A 21,041-nucleotide genomic window follows, 5' to 3' on the forward strand; every position below is an offset into this window, starting at 1 on the left:
AGATGTTTAAGTTAGAAATTATACCAAAGCTCTAAAAATCTCTTTTAGAGGTTAGAAGCAGAGGAAATACTTCCTAATTCATCCTATGAGACCAGCTTTACCTTAATACCCAAACCAGACAAAAACATTACAAGAAGAGAAAACGACAGACCAATATCTTTCACGAGCATAGATGCAAAAGTCCTCAACAAAATATTAGCAAATTGAATCCAAAAAAGTATAAAAAGACTTATATACCATGACAACTGGGATTTATCCCAGATATGCAAGTAGGTTTAACATTCAAAATCAATTAATGTAATCTATCCCATAGAAAAATCACATAATCATGTGAATAGATGCAGAAAAAGCATTTAATAAAATTTAACACTCATTCATGATAAAAACTCTTAGTAAGCTAGGAATAGAGGGGAACTGTCTCAACTTGATAAAAACGATCTACAAAAAACCTACAGCTAGCATCATACTTAATTGTGAGAAACTCAAGACTTTTCCTCTAAGATCAGATACAAGGCAAGCATGTCCCTACTCACAATTCCGTTTCAACATTGTACTGGAAGTCCTTGCTAATTAGTAAGGCAAGAAAAGGAAACCAAAGGTATACAGGTTGGGAAGCAAGACTTAAAACTGTCATTGATCATCTGTATAATATATGTGATTATAGCAAGATTTCAAGATACAAAGTTAACATAAAAATCAATTGCTTTTCTAAATACTAACAATGAACCAGTGGAATTTGAAATTAAAAACACAATACCATTTACATTAGCACCCACCAAAAGGAAATACTTTTAACAAAATATGTACAAGTTCTTTAGGAGGAAATCTATAAAACTCTGATAAATGAGATCAAAGAAGAACTACATAAATGGAGATAATATTCCATGTTCATGAATAAGAGGAAGACTCAATATTGTTAAGCCGTCTGTTCTTCCCAGCTTGATCTATAGATTCAATGCAATCTCCATCAAAATCCCAGCAAGTTATTTTAAGGATATTGACAAAATGATTCTAAAATTTATATGGAAAGGCAAATGACTCAGAATAGCCAACACCATATTGAAAGAGAAGAACAAAATTGGAGGACTGATGCCGCCTGACTACAAGACTTACTATAAAGCTGCAGTAATCAAGACAGTGTGGTTTTGGCAAAAGACAGACAAATAGATTAATGGAACAGAATAGAGAGCCCAGGAAATAGACTCCTATAAGTATAGTCAACTGATCTTTGACAAAGGGGCAAAGGCAAAAGAATGGAGCAGAGATAGTCTTCTCAAGAAACGGGGTGCTGGAATAACTGGACATCTAGACCTGTGTCTGGTCTAGACACAGACCTTACACCCTTCCCCAATAATTAATCAAAATGGATCACAGACCTAAATGTAAACTATGAAACTATAAAACTCCTAGACAATAACATAGGAAAAAACCTAGATGACCTTGGGTATAGTGATGCCTTTTTAGATATGACACCAAAGACATGATCCATGGAAGAAATAATTGATAAACTGGACTTCATTAAAATTAAAAATAAAACAAAACAAAACAACTGCTTCTGGGAAAGACAATGTCAAGAGAATGAGAAGACAAGCCACAGACTGGGAGAAAACATTTGCAAAGAATATACCTGATAAAGGACTGGTGTCTAAAATATGCAAAGAACTATTAAAACTCAACAATAAGAAAACAGCCCAATTAAAGAATAGGCCAAAGACCTTAACAAACACCTCACCAAAGAAGATACGCAGAAGGAAATAAGCATATGAAAAGATGTTCCTCATCCTTTGTCATAAGGGAAATGCAAATTAATACCACTACATACCTATTAGAATGACCAAAATCTAGAACACTAACACCACCAAATGCTGATAAGGATGTGGAGCAACAGAAATTCTCATTCATTGTTAGTGGAAATGCAAATGGTACAGATGCTTTGGAATACAGTTTGGTGGTTTCTTTCTTTCTTTCTTTTTTTAAAGATTTTATTTATTTATTTGACAGAGAGAGACAGTGAGAGAGGGAACACAAGCAGGGGGAGTGGGAGAAGCAGGCTTCCCGCAGAGCAGGGAGAATATTATTCAGTGCTAAAAAGAAACAAGTTATCAAGCCATAGAAAGACATGGAGGAAACTTAAATGCATATTACTAAATGAAAGAAGCCACTCTGGAAAGGCTATGTACTGTACGATTCCAGCTATATGACACTCTGGAAAAGACAAAACTATGGAGACAGTGACAAGATCTGTGGTTATAGGGGAGGGGAGTTGTGATGAATAAGCAGAGCACAGAGGATTTTTAAAGCAGTGAAAATATTCTCTATGATATTATAATGATGGCTCTATGTCATTATACATCGTCCAAAGCCATAGCATATCCAACACCAAGAATGAATCCTAAAACTATAGACTTAGGGTGATTATGCTGTGTCAATGTGGGTTCATCCTTGGTAAATATTGTACCATTCTAGTGAGTCATGTTAACGGGGGAGGCCGTGCATGTGGGGGTGGGTAGTAGGTATATAGGAAATCTCTGTATCATCTTCTCAATTTTGTTGTAAACCTAAAACTGTTCCAAAAAAGTTAAAAAAAATCAACAGAGCCTCAGGGACATGGGAGACAATATCAAAAGTTCTAACATTATAGACTCGCCACATAATTGGACTCCTCAAATAAGAGGAGAGATAGAATGGGGCAGATATCTTCTCAAAGGTACAAATTCAAGAAGCTCCGTAAGATAAATTAGAAGAAAAGTATATCTAGTCACATCATAGTCAAAGTGTTGAAAACCAAAGGTAAAGAGAAAATACTGAAAGAGCTAGGGGAAAAGACACATGACATACAGTGGAATATGACAGACTTTCTACTTTGACCAAACTTGAATCAAGTTCCTCTGAGTCTTTTTTCTGATTAGGTCCCAACCTTAGGCTCTGTCCTTGATCCACCTAGTTCAGGGTTAGGAAGAATCCTGCTGAGTCAGTTTAGCAAAAATTCCTTACTTAGTATCTGATCACCCTCGATGTCTGATAAAATTCCTCATCTACCCTCAATATCTTATCATCCTGGCTTGCCTTCAGCAAGAATTCTGTTGAGCAAGCCCAGCAAGAATCCTCCTATTCCTGATGTTTTGTGTCAGTAATTTTCCATTTACTTCCCCCTATCCTATTACTTGGCTATAAATTTTCACTTTTCTTCATTGTATTTGGAGTTGAGCCTAATCTCTCTCCCCTACCGCAAAACCCTATTGTAATAGTCCCTTCTTGAACAGACTCTCTTATCATCTTTAACAAGTGTCATGAATATTTTTTCTTTACAAAATATCAATTCCAAAGACATCTGATTTCCCATTACAAACCATGGGGGCCAGAGGACTATAAAACAACACTAATTGATAAGGAGTGATTCTCAGAGCTGACTGAAAAAAGGTGAGACCTAATGAATGCTATTCATGATATATACACTTTAAACACAAGGAGAGATTAAAAGCAAATGGATTGGAAAAGATATCATGTAACCTGTAAGCACAGGAAGGCGGGAGTGGCTATAGTACACAAAAAGATGCAATCATTAATGTGTGGGCTCAATAATAGATCCTTAAAGTATACAAAGAAGCAACTGAAAGAATTAAAGGGAGAAATAGAAATTCTACAATAACAGTTGGGGGTCTTAACACCCTCAGTAATGAAAAGAACAAAAAAATCACACATGATTGAAAGAACACAAAAGTCGGTAAAAGGAAAGGTCATCTGAAAACAATCATCTTGACATAATCAATATTTAGAGAACACTATATCCTATCACCACAGAATAGATCTTTTTTTTTTCTCATGTACACAGTACCTTTATTGAGACAGACCCAATTTGTGAAGAATATGACCCATGCTCAAACTCATACTTCATCTGCATATGGTCTAGACACCACAACCAAATACATTGTTGTAAGGACATTAATTTTGGCTATGACATTTACTTGTTTATAAATCTTCCATCACTCACCACTGCCTACAAGGTTAATTTAAATCTCTTCAGACTGACATACAAAATGAAGCACAATCTGCCTGCCATCTTCCACCCCCTATCATCATGACTCATAATGCGCCATCTCATGTAATTTTTTTTTTGGCCATAGTTCATGTGGACTCTGTATTATCTGCCAAACATACATTGCACATTTGACTGCCAAGTCTTCATCCATTTCTTTCCCACTACTTTTTATGCCCTCCCTCATATTTTCACCTAGGATCATCTGTATCCTCTGAGGTTCAGACTGCCTCAAAGGTATTTGGGGGCCATGTGAGAACATCATGTGTTTCCATCAGTTCGCCAGCTGTATAACTTAGGACACGTTAATCTCTCTGCCTATGCCTCAGTTTTCTCATCTGTAAAATGTGTATAATATTAGTACTTGCCTAATAGGATTGTCATGAACTTTAATGAGCTAATGCATGTGAGACACTTAGGATGGTGCCTGGCACAGTGTGTATGATCAATATGTGCTAATTCTTATTTTGTGGTTATTATTGGTGGTAACTTTTGAGAGACCATTTTATTTTATTTTATTTTTTTAAAGATTTATTTATTTATTTGACAGAGAGAGACACAGCGAGAGAGGGAACACAAGCAGGGGGAGTGGGAGAGGGAGCAGACTTCCCGCCAAGCAGGGAGCCTGATGCAGGGCCCGATCCCAGGACCCTGGGACCATGACCTGAGCTGAAGGCAGCCGCCTAACCAACTGAGCCACCCAGGCGCCCCCGAGAGACCATTTTAATTAGATGGTGGGACAGGTGTCAGATTTTGTAATTTTCTTATGGGCTTCTGCATCTCAGCCAGCATTTCCTTAGCATAATCTCCAAACTGGCTGTTGCTAGAGAGATTAGAAGCATACCCGCAGCTCCCTTTGCAGAAATGCGGTGGATCTAACCAGGTCTAATTTCATCAGGGCCTTTTTGTGATGAAATGGATTGTCTACCCTGGCCCTCCAATATCCTCTATCCCCTCCCTGAATTTCAGTAAGTCAGTATCACTAAATTAATTTATCACATTTTAGCTGGCTTAGTTGTAGGGGATACACTCTCGCCATGAAGAACACCACCCCTTGTATCGCGGTGGTGGCATGAGAACTTCTCCTTATTTCTGCAATGTCTTCTGTGGCCTCTCCACCTGGTCACCTGTGGGACCCCATCACCAGAGACTGCACATTGCGTAGGGAAGGGGAGAGTGAACCAGGAGACGGGGAGAGGTGGAAGAATGAGGGGAGAGAGGAACTGGCTCATTGCCCCCACCCAAATACACTCTAGATCACAGACCTCCCCAAAACACAGCAATGACGGAAAAAGCCCACAAACCACCTGGCTACAAAGTCGCGGCCAGGGTGTGGAGTCCTGGGAATCATCCTGTGTGCTATGCAGGTGGTCTGGCCACTGGGTGTCACTCTTAGTCTGTGTTCCTTTGGTTTGGTATCAGGTTTCTGGCATTTGCTGGTCTCCTTCTTCCCCCAGGCTCCCTCCCTGTGCTGATCTATCTCCCTTGGCAGGCTTTACTGACTGCGTAGACAGTGCACTGAGAATGAAAAGACCCCAGAAGCGGATTTCTGATCTGCACCTGGGAAAGTAGCCTGTGTGTCACAGAAACAAGCAGTAACTAGTTCTATAGCCACAGCACCCCGGAAGTGAACTCTTAAAACATAGAAATATTTCATTAATTTTATCATTTATTGCTGTTATTTCCTCCTTTATATATTATTTGATTTTTATTTTATTAATCTATATTCTTATCTTTTTATTTAGTTCTTTCATTCTATCAAATTGAACATGTAGATTAAGTGGAAATTAAACCCAGGCAGAAGGACTGGGAGGAAAGACCTAAACACAAAAAACCTTTAGAGAAATAGAAATCATATTTAACAAACCTATTATTTTTACTTACCCTCTTTAGAACTTGGTGGGATTTTCAATTGAAGATTCATGTCTTCAATTCTGGAATATTCTCCATCATTTTCCTTGTGAATACTGACTCGTGAGTCTCTCCTGTGGAAGTTCTAGTAGATTATGCTGGGCATCTCATTCTATCTTCCAACTTTCTTGGTTAATTCTTCCGTTTTCTTGTTTCTCCATGCTATCTGAGTAATTTCTGCAAATCTATGCTCGGGTCCATTAGTTTTTTTTCTCTGCTGTGCTGAATCTTTTGTTTAACTTATCCAGTGAGTCCTTAATTGCAGTGACTTTGTTTTTTGTTTCCAAGAGTTGAATTTTGTTATTTATCAAATCTGTCTGTCCCTCTTCCTATAATACTCTATTCTTTCATTATGGTTCCTAAGTTTAAAATTTTTTTTTTTTTTAAGTAGGCCATGCCCAGCGTGGAGCCCAACGTGGGGCTTGAACTTATGACCCTGAGATTGAGATCTGAGCCAAGATCAAGAGTCAGACATTTAACCGTCTGAGCCACCTGGATGTCCCAGTTTAAAAATCTTTTAAATTACTTTGACCTGCTTGTTCTTTCATTTCCAGCTCTATTATTTCCCATTCTTGCAATGCTGATTTATGGGCTGGCTGCATCTGCTGGTTTTCTCTCTCAGTAGTTAATTTCCTTATGTGATTTGTATCTCTTTATGATCTATGGTTGATCCTTGAACAATGCAGGGGTTAGGAATGCTGACCTCCTGTGCAGTTGAAAATCTGTGTGTAACTTTTGACTCCCCCCAAACTTAACTATTAATGCCTACTGTTGACTGGAACCTTTACTGATAACAAAAACAGTCAATTAACACGTATTTTGTATGTTCTATGTATTATATACTGTATTCTTACAATAAAGTAAGCTAGAGAAAAGAAAATGTGATTAAGAAAATCATCAGGAAGGAGAAAGAGTGGGTCTCCGGCTGGCAGAGGGAGCACCGAGGAAGCATTAATGACCTTCTACAACAAGGTGAAACGAATAAAGAAGAGAGATTCAGTTCTAACATCCAAAAATCAGACTGAAAGATTGACCTGTCCTGGTTCCTCCGACTTTACTTTGAACCCATTTGAGTTTCTTCAGATGGATCCTGAAGTGACAGATGCAGGAATAAAAAAGTTTTGACCAAAATGAAGATGATGCTGACAGCACAAAAAGCTTTTGAAGCTGTGGACAAAGCTTAGAAGTTGCTCCTGGATCAGGAACAAAAGAAGAGGGCCCTGGATATCATTCAAGCAGGAAAAGAATACATAGAACACACTGTGAGAGTGAAAAAAGCAATTAAGGGGGAAGGAAAACCTACAAATTTGGGGAAGGATGATCCTGAGCTGTTCAAACAAGCAGTAAGTAAGAACAGACTAGGGTTGCCTGCCTTCCGCTCAGGTCATGATCCCAGGGTCCTGGGATTGAACCCCCATCAGGCTTCTTGCTCAGCTGGGAGTCTGCTTCTCTCTCTCCCTCTGTTCCCCCCCGCTCCCCTCCCCCAGCTTGTGCTCATGCGCTCTCTCTGTCTCAAATAAATGAATAAAATCTTAAAAAAAAAAAAAAAGAACAGACCATAAAACTCTTTGCTGACCTGGAAATTAAAAGGAAAGAGGGAGAAGCCAACGAGATGCATGAAAGGAAGAAGAGATAGAAGCTGGAGAAAAAGCCAAATGAGAAAGGGAGTGGCAGAAAAACTTTGAGGCAAGTCGAGATGGTCGTATGGACAGCTGGCGAAACTTCCAGGCAAATCCAAAGGCGCAGAAAGAAGAAAAACTGGACCTTCCTTCCACCATCAAAAGTAATAATGGAATGGCGTGAACCACAGAACCTTCCCCCAACTGTCTCCACTCTTGCTTTGGAGGACTCATTCTTTCCTCCCATTTTCACCCCAACATAGAGTAGTATTTGCTTTTTAGTCCACTTTGTTTTCAATACAATTTAATGGCGATCAGAATAAGTCCTTTGCACATTGAAATGAGGAGTTGGGTTTAAAACGAAACCTCCCCCACCACCCGTGGACCAGGTGCCTTCCTTTCCCGCAGCCCATAATGTAACATTTTGTACTTCACCGAATTGTGATGGTTGGAAACTTCATGTATAGTTTGTGGAAATCAACCAATTAAATGTTTTGAGTTAAAAAAAAAAAAGAACATCATAAGGAAGAGAAAATACATTTACAGTACTGTATTTATCAAAAAATGCACGTTAAGTGGACCCGTGAAGTTCAAACCCATGTTATTCAAGGGTCAACCATACTCTGAGCTACTCCTTAACATTAAAATTTGGGTTTCTCATGAACCCTACATTGTGGAAGAGTAGTTTTTGTGATTGTTTCTGTTGTCTCTGTAGAGAATTAACACCCAGGGGCTAGTTTTTGCCCCTTGACTGGGATACCTTCAGCCTTTAGAATAAATTCAGATCCTATACCTTCTCAAGGAGTAGGACTGGGTGTTCAATTTTTCCACGCAGCCCATAATGTAACATTTTGTACTTCACCGAATTGTGATGGTTGGAAACTTCATGTATAGTTTGTGGAAATCAACCAATTAAATGTTTTGAGTTAAAAAAAAAAAAGAACATCATAAGGAAGAGAAAATACATTTACAGTACTGTATTTATCAAAAAATGCACGTTAAGTGGACCCGTGAAGTTCAAACCCATGTTATTCGAGGGTCAACCATACTCTGAGCTACTCCTTAACATTAAAATTTGGGTTTCTCATGAACCCTACATTGTGGAAGAGTAGTTTTTGTGATTGTTTCTGTTGTCTCTGTAGAGAATTAACACCCAGGGGCTAGTTTTTGCCCCTTCACTGGGATACCTTCAGCCTTTAGAATAAATTCAGATCCTATACCTTCTCAAGGAGTAGGACTGGGTGTTCAATTTTTCCACACAAGTCCTCAGACAGACACATAGCTTCTCCAGGGTGTCCTTGGAAGGTGGAAGAAGTTTTCGAATCCCTTTTTGATGGAATAGCAACACTTCTAGATTTCAAGCTTTATGCAGGGAGCAACCTTCCAGCTCCCCTGCTTGATCTAAGCCCCAAGTCATCTCTAAGAAGGAGGAAGGGAAATTAGAAGGCCAGCCCCAGCTCTGACTCATCTTCTGGTTGAGAATCCCCAGGGTCCCCATGGCATCTGCTCCTATTTATTCATAGGGCTTTGATTTCTGTGCTTGTTTCTGGATCCTAAGGATTTCCCTTTCTTTCCTTAAAAAAAACCATGTATTAAAATATTTATCTTTGTCACATTTTTATCCTACTTTGACCTTTAGTGATTCAGTTTATCTTCTGGTTTTCTTTCCTTCTTTTATTTCCCCCCCCCCATGGAACAATCTAGGTTATTTATTTAAGCCATCTCCTGCCATAAGCAAAGGGATGGAAGATCAGTATACTGGTCATCATTTGATACAAGTAAGAAAGTTGAACTTAAGGTCCCATATACTTTTCTGGTCTGTGTGCAGAGTGATGGTCCAAACCAGTGTTGTGGTCCCCACTGGGTAGTGGTCTGTGTTCTCTTTATTCATCTCTTCATAGCCAGTCTGAGTACCATCTCCCCAGGGAAAGCGCTTGGCCCTCATGTGCAGACAGGGTAGGTGACACACTGGGGTCTCTTGTGCTCTCTGTGATATGACTTCAGGAAGATGTTCAGCAGACTCACCCCCATGCTGGCAAGTGCTATAGAATAGCTGAGAGCCTTCCACCTGCCAGCTGACCCCTCCTCGCCATGGCTACCACCCAACACGGGCGGCCTCAGCTGTGCCCTGGACCGACCTAGCAGCCCAAAACTCGGGACCCAGCTGCCACTGCCATTTTTGACCTCCATCTCTTGGTTTTCTTATGAGAGGTCTTCAAACAGGGTCATGCGAGCTGTGGGGGGAGAAGGATAAGCTGCAGGGATACGGACAGCTTCCTCACTCTGAACCCTGCCCTCTACCCTGTTTTCAGCAGGGAAGCTCTTCTTGTGTCCTGCTCTATAGCAGCCTAGCTGTGTGACCCTGGCAAGTACTTCATCCTTGTGTACCTCCGTTTCTTCATCTGCAAAAAGGGAACAATAACAGTTCTGCCTCCCTGGACTGTTGTGAGGACAAATGAGATATGCACAAAGCACTCAGAGCCTGCTTCAAAATAAGCATGCAGTAAGTGATCTTTATTGTTAATTATTGAGCTCCAAGTTATATTTCTTCTAAAAAAATGGTTCTGAACTAAAAAAAAAAGTCTTTTCAGATGTAAATGGGGCTTTAAAAGCTATATAGATATGTTCTAGACTGGGTCTTTTCTAAAAGAATTTCTAGTTTGAAAATTCTTCATTTCTATGCTAATTCTGCCAGCAGGAAAGTTAATTTGAGCCAAGCTTGCCTAGCAAAGTTAGTTTTAGATCTCTAAACATAAAGATCTCTATTGTTTATGATAATTTTCTTCCAGCCCCCTGACATTCCTTCAACCCTACTTCCCATCCCATAGCAATTCTTTTCTTTTCTTAATGCTTCACAATGAACTTGTTGTAACCGTTGTACAAGCTTCCTTCTGACTTGAGTCAGCCTTGCTTGCTTCATGGTTTGTCAACGTTGTGTCACCAGTCCCTAGATTTGTTGCTGAAATTGCCTAACTATAAAGAAATTGCATCTAATGGACCCTTTCTAAGCTTTACATTTATGGTAACCTCTTCTACATTTCATGTGAAAGGGGGGGACTATGTAGTCTCAAAAAGAATAGGGTTAGGGAAAGGGTTTTGCTCTGTTTTCTAAGAGAAAGTGCTATTGGGAGGGGCATTTTCATTCTCACTTCGACCTCCTCAGCAAATGTTCAGTGCAGGTCCACACTGATGGACTGGTGATAGCAGTGCTTACTCGCAGGCATGATTATATTATGAATTGATGAGATGATGAGTCAGGATTCAACCATGAAGAGCGAGGGTTGATGGTCTCCTATCACCTCCCAATGTGGAATGTAAAAATTGGCAGGTCAGAGGCCTTGCACTGACTCCCCCTCTCCTCCCTACCCTCCTTGGGCCTTCATTCAGGTGCAGAAATGCTCCCATTTTCAGTGATGAGGTGAGATGTTCTCTTTAGGTTTAGGGAAGTGACAGAAGATTGGAGTGGGCCTACTTCTCTGTGGGTTGCTCATATTGATATAACATCTGTCTACCAGCTGATTGTATGTTCCTAGTATCTTCTGAAGGCCCAAGCTCCTCAAGATCAATAGGGTCTTTTTAACTGTGAATAGGGTTGTTCCAGTTCTATCCATGAATTTGGAGTTACGGTCATAATTGAGTTGATGACGTGGATAATAGTTGATTGGAACAATTGGTGTAAAAAATCCAGGGTTACATAGAGCATGTTGTCTTACACTTAGTGGAAGCAAGGAGAATAGTAAGCCAGGACTGTCCCACCTCTGAACTCTCCTGTGGTTTGAGGATGTAATGTGGTTGAGGGGTCCATCAGTAAAAGAAGGCTTTGATTACTTTGGCTCAGCCAGGGAGGTTGGTGACCACCTTAGCTTACCCTGGAGCTCACAGCACAGTCTCAGCAGCAAGGTTGATGTTCTAGTACTTGAGAGAGGGTGGTCAGAGAGGGTTGTGGGATGTTCTATATATCATGTTTAAGACAGGGTAGCAGGGAAAGTGTGGGATCTTTTTTCCCAGTCCTTTTGAGGGCCAAAATTTGACACTTTCTTCAGAAGGCCAAAAGCTGCCTCATTATCAAAATGAACCAGTCTCATTAGTTAAAGGCAATGTTATGTTTCCATTACTGTGAATTAATTCACATATATATAGTGTGAGGTAAGGATCCAACTTCATTCTTTTGCATGTGGCCATGCAATTCTCCCAGCACCATTTGTTGAAAGACTATTTTTTTCCTCCATTGATTTGGTACCCTTGTGGAAAATCAATTGACATGGGCTTATTTCTGGACTCTCAATTCTATTACAATGATCTATCCTTATATTAGTATCTCACTATCTTGATTACCATTGTTTTACCAGTAACTTCTGAAATCGAGAAGTGTAAAATTGAGACCTTTACCCTTTGTTTTCAAGACTCTTTTGGCTATTCTGGGTTCCTAAGTCTCCATATGAATTTTAGTGTCAGCTTGTCAATTTCTAGAAAAGAAGCTGCTGGGATTTTGATAGAGATTATGTTGAATCTGTAAATTAATTTTGGGAGTCTTGCCATCTTAACAAAATTAAGTCTTCCAAATTCGTGAACATGAGATGTTTTTCTTTCATTGAGATCTTTAACTTCTTTAAATGATGTTTTGTAGTTCCCAGAGTATAAGTTTCCCACTTCTTTTTTTTTTAAAGATTTTATTTATTTTTTGACAGAGAGAGAGACAACGAGAGCGGGAACACAAGCAGGGGGAGTGGGAGAGGGAGAAGCAGGCTTCCTGCTGAGCAGGGAGCCCGATGCAGGACTCGATCCCAGGACCCTAGGATCATGACTTGAGCCGAAAGCAGACGCTTAATGACTGAGCCACCCAGGAACCCCAAGTTTTGCACTTCTTTTGTTAAATAGATTTCTAAGTACTTTATTATTTTTGATGCTATTGTGAATTGAATTGTTTTCTTAATTTCATTTTTGGATTGTTCATTGCTAATGCAGAGAAAAAATTTGATTTTTTTTTTTTTTTTTAGTAGGCTCCATGCCCAATAGGGGATCAAACTCATGACTGTACTCACCATCGTACTCACAATGGTGAGATCAAGACCTGTGCCAAGATCAAGAGTCAGACACTTAGCTGACTGAACCACCCAGGCGCCCCCCCAAATTTATTTATTTTTGTATATTGTTCTCATATCTTGCAATCTTGCTAAACTCCTCTATTAGTTCTAATGGTTTTAAAAAATTGGATTCCTTATGATTTTCTACATATAAGATCATATCACCTGAGAGGAGAGATAGTTTTAATTCTTCCTTTCCAACCTGAAATGCTTTTCGTTTCATTTTTTCCCCCCCAGTTGCCTTTAAATCTTCTGATCTTCCAACCTCATTCATCACCTGGGAGGTGAAAAGGCAGTCCCGTGCCAGTTCCGTATCCTCAGGTGCTCTCTCTCCCTCTGCGGTCCCCTCGCATTCTGGGCTGTAAACACTGGCCTTGAAGCTGAGTGGACTAATAGGCGCAGGTGAAAGCAGGAAGGAGAAGGAGGTAGTGGGGAGGAGGGCGGGACATGGGCGCCCCAAACGCCGGGTAGAAGCAGGGCTGGTAGGGCCTACTTGCGGGTGCACTCTCCTGACTGCCCACGGCTCGGCTCGGGAACCCAAAGAGGATTGCCACAGAGAGGCAAGGTGCGGGGCTCCGCAGGGTAGTGTGTCCTGGCCAGGTCAGTCTCAGGGAGCACTGCCACGTCCCAGGATCCACGTTTTGGCCAGCATTAGGAGCCCAAAACCCCAGCCAGAGCCCTTGCGACGGGTTCATGAATCCTGGTCCTGGTCCACAGTCTTGAATTCCAAGATGAGCAAAATGAAATAGGAGAATCTGATATCGGTGATGCGGGGTCCCAGGGTGGTTAGGTGGGCTGGGGGAGCCTGGAGGCGTGGCCGCTCGCTGCTGCCACCTGCTGGACACGCCGGTGCGTGTCCAGGCTCCGCTGTGCCTGGACTTCTTCCTGGTTCTTGGGCTGTGATGCCGAGATGGAAGGATCCTTTGTGTCTTGGGGCCAACAAGCGGGTGCTTGAGCGCTTGTTGCCCTTACCTCACAGCTGAGGTCAATGGGCTAGATAATAATAGGAAAATAAATCCATCATTGGGAGGGGCTTGATGTGGTCTAGTCTTGAGCAGCGTCTCTGTCTTCCTCAAATGTAAAAGGTGGTGGCTGGACAAGTGGATGGAGACATTAGGAGTTTCCCAAGCCTATTATCTTATGTCCTGGCATTTTCTGTCGCTTTACCTATCCCCCTTCCACTTCCATTGCTAATTAATTTGTTGCTTTTTTGTTATCTTTCTCCTCTAATGGAATGTTAGCTCCATGAAAGAATATACTGTGTCTGTTGACTCTACCACTGTGCTACTCTCTCCATCCCGACCTAGATCCCAACCTAGTGCCTGCCCATAGCTGGTGCTTAATCAAGATGTTTTGAATGAAATCCTCAGGTCATCTTCAGGATTTCTTCCACTCTCCATACTCCGGGACTATATAAATGTAGATTGCATTATTCTTTGCCAAATGCAAAAATTAGGCAGACTCAGTGGTGCCCCAGTCAAGAGCCCAGCTCCAGATTCAGTCTGCTGGGTTCTGAATCCCGACTCTACCACTTGCTAGCTATGCGACCTTTGGAAATTTACTCAGCTTCCCAGACCCCCAAATTCTTCATCTTTAGATGGAGATGACATGACCTGCCTCTCCAGGTGGTTGTGTGTGTTAAATGAGTAAATCCATTAAAATACTAGTGTGGTGCATCCATATGAAGCTGTCCGTGTAGTTAACTAGCATTATCATTATTCACCTACGCCTACCCATGTGACAAGCCCATCATCTCTCTTCTCATGCAGGCCTGCTGGACCTTCCCACAGTTTGTTCCTGTCAGCCTTTCCCTGCCTGGGAATGTGCAGGGACCTCTGTTGCCATGGGGATTGCAGGGTGTGGTCCTTCCTCTGGGCCAATTATAATGATGCTAAATGAAGCTGGTCTGTGTCTCCGGTTTCCATCTCCTTGCAGAGAAGTACTGAGGTAGGGACCTGGCAGAGGAGAGCCGGCCTCCTTCTCAGTCCCCATCCCTTCTCTTGCAAATGCAATAAGCATTTCACCCTGCCCCTTCCTTTCACAGGCTTGTGAGGATCTGAATGAAAGGGCTTTCAAAGCAGCATAACTTCATAAAGGAAGGCGACCTGGTCTTGAATTCTTTCCCTTTATTCCAGGCTGAGATGAATTTCCCTCTCTTTGACCAAATATTTCCCCCAGTTGTGTGCACTCAGTTTAAAGAAACACACGCAGTGCTTCCCAGCGCTTCGAATTAACAAAATGCTTTCAGGGATCTTTCTACTTTTCTCTTCGCAGCCACTTTGTAAAGACCTTAAGTCAGGAGTTCCCTTCCCATCTGATGGCTGATGAACCCTACCCTGGAACCTGCCACTCAACCTCTCAGCCTCACGCTGAGGCAGATGCAGCATCTGGCTTGAATGTGGGGCCCCTCACCTCGGTCTAGACTCTTTTTCACCTTGCTCAGCTGGATACTGGTGGATTAGGCTTTTAGGAGAGACCATCAAACGCTGGACCGTCTAAAAGACCTGAATAATTTCTATTGGGAAAACAGTCTCTCTGCATCATTATGAGGATGTGAAGAAAGGGGTTAATAGAAATAAAAACTACCCCCACGAGGATGATCACAACAATTGGCCACCAGGAAGGTACAGGAGGAAGGCACGGGGCTCTGCTGGGAAAGTGGTCAGAGGAGGAGTATCTTGGCTCACTCCTCTCAGGGAATGGAATCAAGATCTGGGGAAGCAGAGGATCCCTTTGTTTAGAAGTTTGTTTTGAACTTTGTTTAGATTCCAGGAAGCGAGGCTAACGAGTCTCACCCAGAAACAGGAAAATGTTAGCCATCCAGTGGCTAACCCATCAGGACTCACTTGTTCTGACTTCCTCCAGGGGAAAGAGGAGCCCTTTCTGGGCCAGCTTCACCCATGGCTGTTGCTGGGGCTGCCCTCTTGAAGCCTCTCTTTCCCACAAGAGTTCCCGTCTTTTAACTTGAGGCTCCAGCCACAAGTCAAGTGAAACAGGCCAAGTCAGAATCATCATTCTCACAATGTGGGCTAAGTCCAGGGCCAAGAGTGAGGCATATATATGATAATATATATAATATGATCCTCTAGAGGAATAAATATATTATATATATAAACCATGTATATAGAATCTATGTACATATAATCTTCCTTACAGAAATGGGATCACATAGGCGTGTGTCTAGGATGCAGAGCCCAAGTTCAGAAGGATACTGCAGATTGCCTGTGGTTGCCTTCAGGGAGGGGAGTGGGCTTTGGTTAGGAGCCAGGTGGTTTGAAAGTGGACATGCCTTTTTATTCAACATGCAGCCTGAACTTTTGCTTACATATGTGACCGTCGCTGTGATGACACCGTTTTAAACAGAGTACCTGGCCTTCCTGCAGGACAGTACTCCCCACCACGCTCTGCATGGGCTCCTCTTCACCCTCCACCACTACAGACGTGGTCTCTGAAATTCCCCTCGGCAGCCCCCAACTTTCAGCTCACCCACTCCCTGAAATCTCCCCAAGCTGCTGGACAGTCTCCTTAGGATCTTGTGACATGGTTTGTCTGATCACCTATATGTCCATCCCCCCTGGGCCTCCTCATTGAGCTTGACTCCGAGGTGGCCCGTTTCAGTCACAATCTCACCAGCCCCCCAGATTCTCGCACCCTAGTGCCCCCTGACACCCCTGCTTTGCCAACTCTGAACTGCTGTATGCTGTCCCTGCTCCATTTTGAGGCTCCTGGAGGAGAGACATAAACCCCCACGGCTGGGCCCCTGCAAACTTTTAACGGCCAGCACCCTCTGTCCTTCACTGGGACCAGTGACCCGTCCATTCCTTTCAGATCAGCTTCTTATTATGCTACCCCCATGGACGCCCTTGTTCTCCTCCTCCCTGGTTACATTGTGGCCTTCAGCCATGAGCTGTTCCAAACGCACACCTCATTCCTCCATACTCTCAACGCCTTCACACGGCCCATCTCAGAGGATCCCTGTCTGCAAGACAGGCTCTGTGCCCACCCTCCAGGCCATCCCAGTTCCCCTCCTTCTGGACTCTTCTACATCAGTGTGCTTCTTGCTGCGTCTTTAGTCTATTCCTCTCTAGTTCACATTGGTATGACACAAAGCTCTATTCTGGGCTTCGCTTGATTTAATAGTTTCTTTTCCCCCAGTGCCTGAGGAAACAGAGGGCATGCGTGGTGAATGTTGTGGAGTCTGCCTGGAACCCAAGCTATCACGACTGGCCCACTCCTTCCCCCAGCTGGAAGCTTTCAAGGTCGACAGCTCTCAGCTGATCCCTCTCTGGGGCTTGCCTGGAACAGAAGAGTGCCCTCTCCAGTCCGTGCTCCCTTCCGGGGCAGCTGCCCTCAATGACTGGCCATTGCAAGGTTGTAGCCTGTCCAGTGACTGGTGGTTATCAGGTGCCCCTGGCCCAGGATGACTCTGCAGGGCCCGCCGATCCCTGGGCTCCCTTTGGGAACGAGCTGAGGACTCTCTTGAGTCTGTGTTGCAGGCCATTCCATCCTGTCTTCCCCGCCCCCACCCCTAGGGATCCTGTGAGCACAACCCCATAAGCTTCCTGCCTGCCAGGGTTCCTCTCAGAGTCTGCTTCTTGGGAACTGACCTGCCGCAGCAGGCTTTTCAGACTGGGGGAGGAATCTTGAACAGGGATGGAAAAGATCAGTGTTCAGATTGATCTCATCTGTTTGGAACATAGAGGCCAGTCTGAGAAAATTAAGCTTCTTGGGTCAGTATAAACTTTTGGATTAGGTAGCTTAAAACAAATTCAGTTGTACAAACACAAGTTGTGAGAGATTTGGTCAGGCATCTATTTGAAAAAAGAACTAAGAGCTTCCTTAATTTTTTCGTTCCTTCCTTCCTTCCTTCCTTCCTTCCTTCCTTCCTTCCTTCCTTCCTTCCTCCCTTCCTTTCTTCCCATAAGAGTGCCTATTCTATGTCAGGCACTGTGTTGCATGGTGGGAACGGGGCAGCAGAAACGTGAGGGGGGAGATGATAAATAAACACCCAGACTTAGGACTATAATCACTCAAGTAAATAAGCAGGGAGCAGAAATAAGAATAAAAGGAGGTACCTCTCAGAGTAGGTGATACTGAAAACAAGGCTGACCCGAGGTCCGCACCGTGTGCAGTGGGACAGACGCTGGGGCAGTCAGAGGTGAGGGACTGAGGGGTCTGCAGGGCATGCTCACTGAAGCCTCCAGACACTGAAGGAGCAGCAGTGGGGCAGCTCTGATGGCCTCGACTCTGCGTGGTCTAAGCACCAGCGCATGGGAGCCACCTGCAAGCTCCCACTAGGACTTCTCACCCCTGAGGAGACCTGGGATTAGGATCTGCATTTTCCCCGTTCCCAGGTCTCTCATTTCCTATGGCTGCTGCAACAAATGCAGACTTAGTGGCTTCAGACAACACAGCTTCATCATCTCGGAGTTCCAGGTGTCAGAAGTCCCAGGTGGTTCTCACTGGGCTAAAATCAAGGTGTGGGCGGGGCCGTGTTCCCCTCGGAAGTTCTAGAGGAGAATCCATTCTGCGCCTTTTCCAGCTTTTGGAGGCTTCCCCCATTCCTTGCCTTGTGGCCCCATCTTCCATCTGAAACCAGCATTGAGACAGCATCTTCAGATCACTTTCTCGGATTCTGACCGCTGGCATCTAGTCTCCTTGTCGTGTCTTCTTCTGACTCTGACCTTCCCACCTCCCTTGTGGTTACATGAGATGATCCAAATAATGTCCCTTTCTCAAATTCCTTCACTTAATCCTATCAACAAAATCCCTTTAGCCAGGTAAGGTAACATATTCCCAGGCTCTGGGGATATGGACATCTCTGGGCGGCGTTATTCTGCCCATCATGCCAGATAATTAATATCCATATTAAAGTTTGAGAAGCATTGGCCCATTGTGTTTAGATGGTTTTCCTTTCCTACTTTCCCAGGATGTTCACATATTGTTGAAACCTTTTAAATTAAGTGCATGGATGATAAACTTGTTTTACTCGTTTGCTTGACCTCTATACATATGTGGTTCTGTGGAGGTTAAGATAATTCTGATTTTTATTACTAGACAGGTGTTGCTTGAGGGAGGGTTTGGGGGTTGGGATCCTGTGTATATGTGTCTGGTTTATATCCTCCTGGCTCTCTTAAGTGGTGAAGCCTACTGTATGTGCTGGTGCTGGAATGTTTGAGAAAGCTATTTCTGTCAATTACTAGCCGTAAGACCTTGGAGAAGTCACGTGATCACTCTCACAGAACACTTTCATTGCTTACAAAATGGCAGGTCCAATTCCTATGTTACTAATATAGGTGTGAGGATATAGTAAGATGGAGGATTTCATCAACAGGGAACTCTTAAATAATTACGTCATTTTTTTGTTATCTGTGGATGCTAAACCTTGAGGATGAGAGGGACCCTCTCACATTCTTTTCTTTTTTCTGTTTTTTAAAGATCTACTTATTTATCTGAGAGAGCGAGAGAGAACACAGTGGGGAGGGGCAGAGGGAGAGGGAGAGAGAGAATCTCAAGCAGACTCCATGCTGAGCATGGAACCCAACTTGGGGCTTGATCCCACGACCCTGAGATCACAACTTGAGCTGAAACCAAGAGTCCATGACCCAACCGACTGGACCACCCAGTTGCCCCCTCACATTCTTTTCATTGAGGGAGGCAGAGTCCCTGCATGTGGTCCCCCCTTGAGGTTAAGGCTTTTAATTGACTTTGGCATAGATCAGGGACGCCTGGGTGGCTCAGCTGGTTAAGCCTCTGCCTTTGGCTCAGGTCATGATCCTAGGGTCCAGGGATCTAGTCCCACATTGGGCTCCTTGCTCAGCGGGCAGCCTGCGTCTCCCTCTGCCTGCCACTCTCCCTGCTTGTGCATTCTCTCTCTCTCTCTCACAAATAAATAAATAAATAAATAAAATCTTAAAAAAACAAAAAACTTTGGCATAGATCAGAAGAAAAGGAGAACTAGATGGACATCTAGATCCCTGAAATCTACACCTGGGCCTGTCCCTCATCCCTGCAAAAGAAACCCCTGGGGCATTATTTGCTGAAATCTGGATGCACATCAGAATTACATGGGATGGGTCTAATCAGAGATTCTGTTTCACTGGGGCTGGGTAAGATCTAGGCATCTGAACCTTGATAAATCTCTCCAAGTGGATAGAATGTGAGCTATCTTCTGACTCCTGTAGGCTGATGTAAGCTTGAGATCCATTAGCAGAAGAACAATATGTGAAACGAAGGAGGGGACATGCCTCAGAGCTGTGTACAGAACACACAGCTCTGTTGGGCAGTTGGTTGGAGATCTGGGGACCCCACTACCAGAGGAACTTGAACAAGGTCATCACGTGAACAAGACCTGAATGGATGGGGACACAAAGTGACTTTTCATAAGGAAAGCACCAAAGAGGAAATGGTTGACTTTCTGAAGGCCACCCAATGAAATTTATCAATGAAAACACCTAGAAAAGAGACATACATTTCCTTCTGCTTGAAACCGATTTACAAAATTACAAAAGCCAAATACCATAGCGATGAAAACAGTTGAGCATGAAGTTTCATTTTTCTTTCTTAAGTAAACTGTTTGCAAAACTCATGTCTATCAAAAACACTGACCAGTCGAGAGTTAAGGAGAGAAATGCAGCTAGGGTGGCTGAGCTGGATGCCTTTGTCTGAGGTAGTGAAAGGTATCTTCCTGATTATCTGAGGACAGGCAGACCTGATTTTACTTGGATGCATTTCCTTGTAAGCTTTCTGATTGGAACTGAGATTTTTGTCTCTGTGGCTGATAGGCACATTCTACTCACTAAGGATGTCTCTTCTTCTTCAGAGTCCGGACGCATGGACAATATGCCAAAAACTAGCATAACAGTGATCACACATGCGCGTGCGCATGGGCACGCATGTGCAAGAATTGCACAAGCAAAAAACCAACCCCTATAAACTCCTTTTAAATCCTGACAATCATTTTGTGAGGTAGAACTTTTTTTGTGATCTCGATGTGACTATTACCATCATTGTTATTTGCAAAGGAGAGACTACGCCAAATAGCATCCAACTTGGAAATGGCAGAGCCAGGAATTGAACTTCGGTCTTCTGACCACAAATCTAATGCCCAAACAGAACTCCAAGAGGTAAAAACACAGCATTGTGGAGTTTCTTGGGGCTGTCCTAATAAACTGCCCAAACAACAGAAATACATTGTCTCATAGTTCTGGGGGTTGGAAGTCCCAAATCAAGGTGTCTGCATAGCTCTGCTCCCTCTGAAAAACCTGCAAGGAGAAGCATCCCTTGCCTCTTCCTGACTTCTGGTGGTTTGCTGGCAATCCCAGGCACTCCTTGGCTTGTGGATTTGTAACTCTACTCCCCTCATTGTTGCTGGGGTTTTTGCTTGTGTGT

The 21,041-nt window shown here is 43.1% G+C and overlaps 1 pseudogene; it reads left to right on the forward strand.

Annotated features, from left to right (window-relative positions):
* The first annotated feature begins 5,318 nt into the window (after positions 1 to 5,318).
* LOC129045456 (dnaJ homolog subfamily C member 8-like) lies at positions 5,319 to 7,897 on the forward strand (annotated as a pseudogene).
* The last annotated feature ends 13,144 nt before the right edge of the window (positions 7,898 to 21,041 follow it).

The sequence above is a fragment of the Mirounga angustirostris genome, unplaced genomic scaffold (assembly GCF_029215605.1).
Source record: "Mirounga angustirostris isolate CCGP_5_RB_7025 unplaced genomic scaffold, mMirAng1.0.hap1 SCAF_7, whole genome shotgun sequence".
NCBI lineage: Eukaryota > Metazoa > Chordata > Mammalia > Carnivora > Phocidae > Mirounga > Mirounga angustirostris.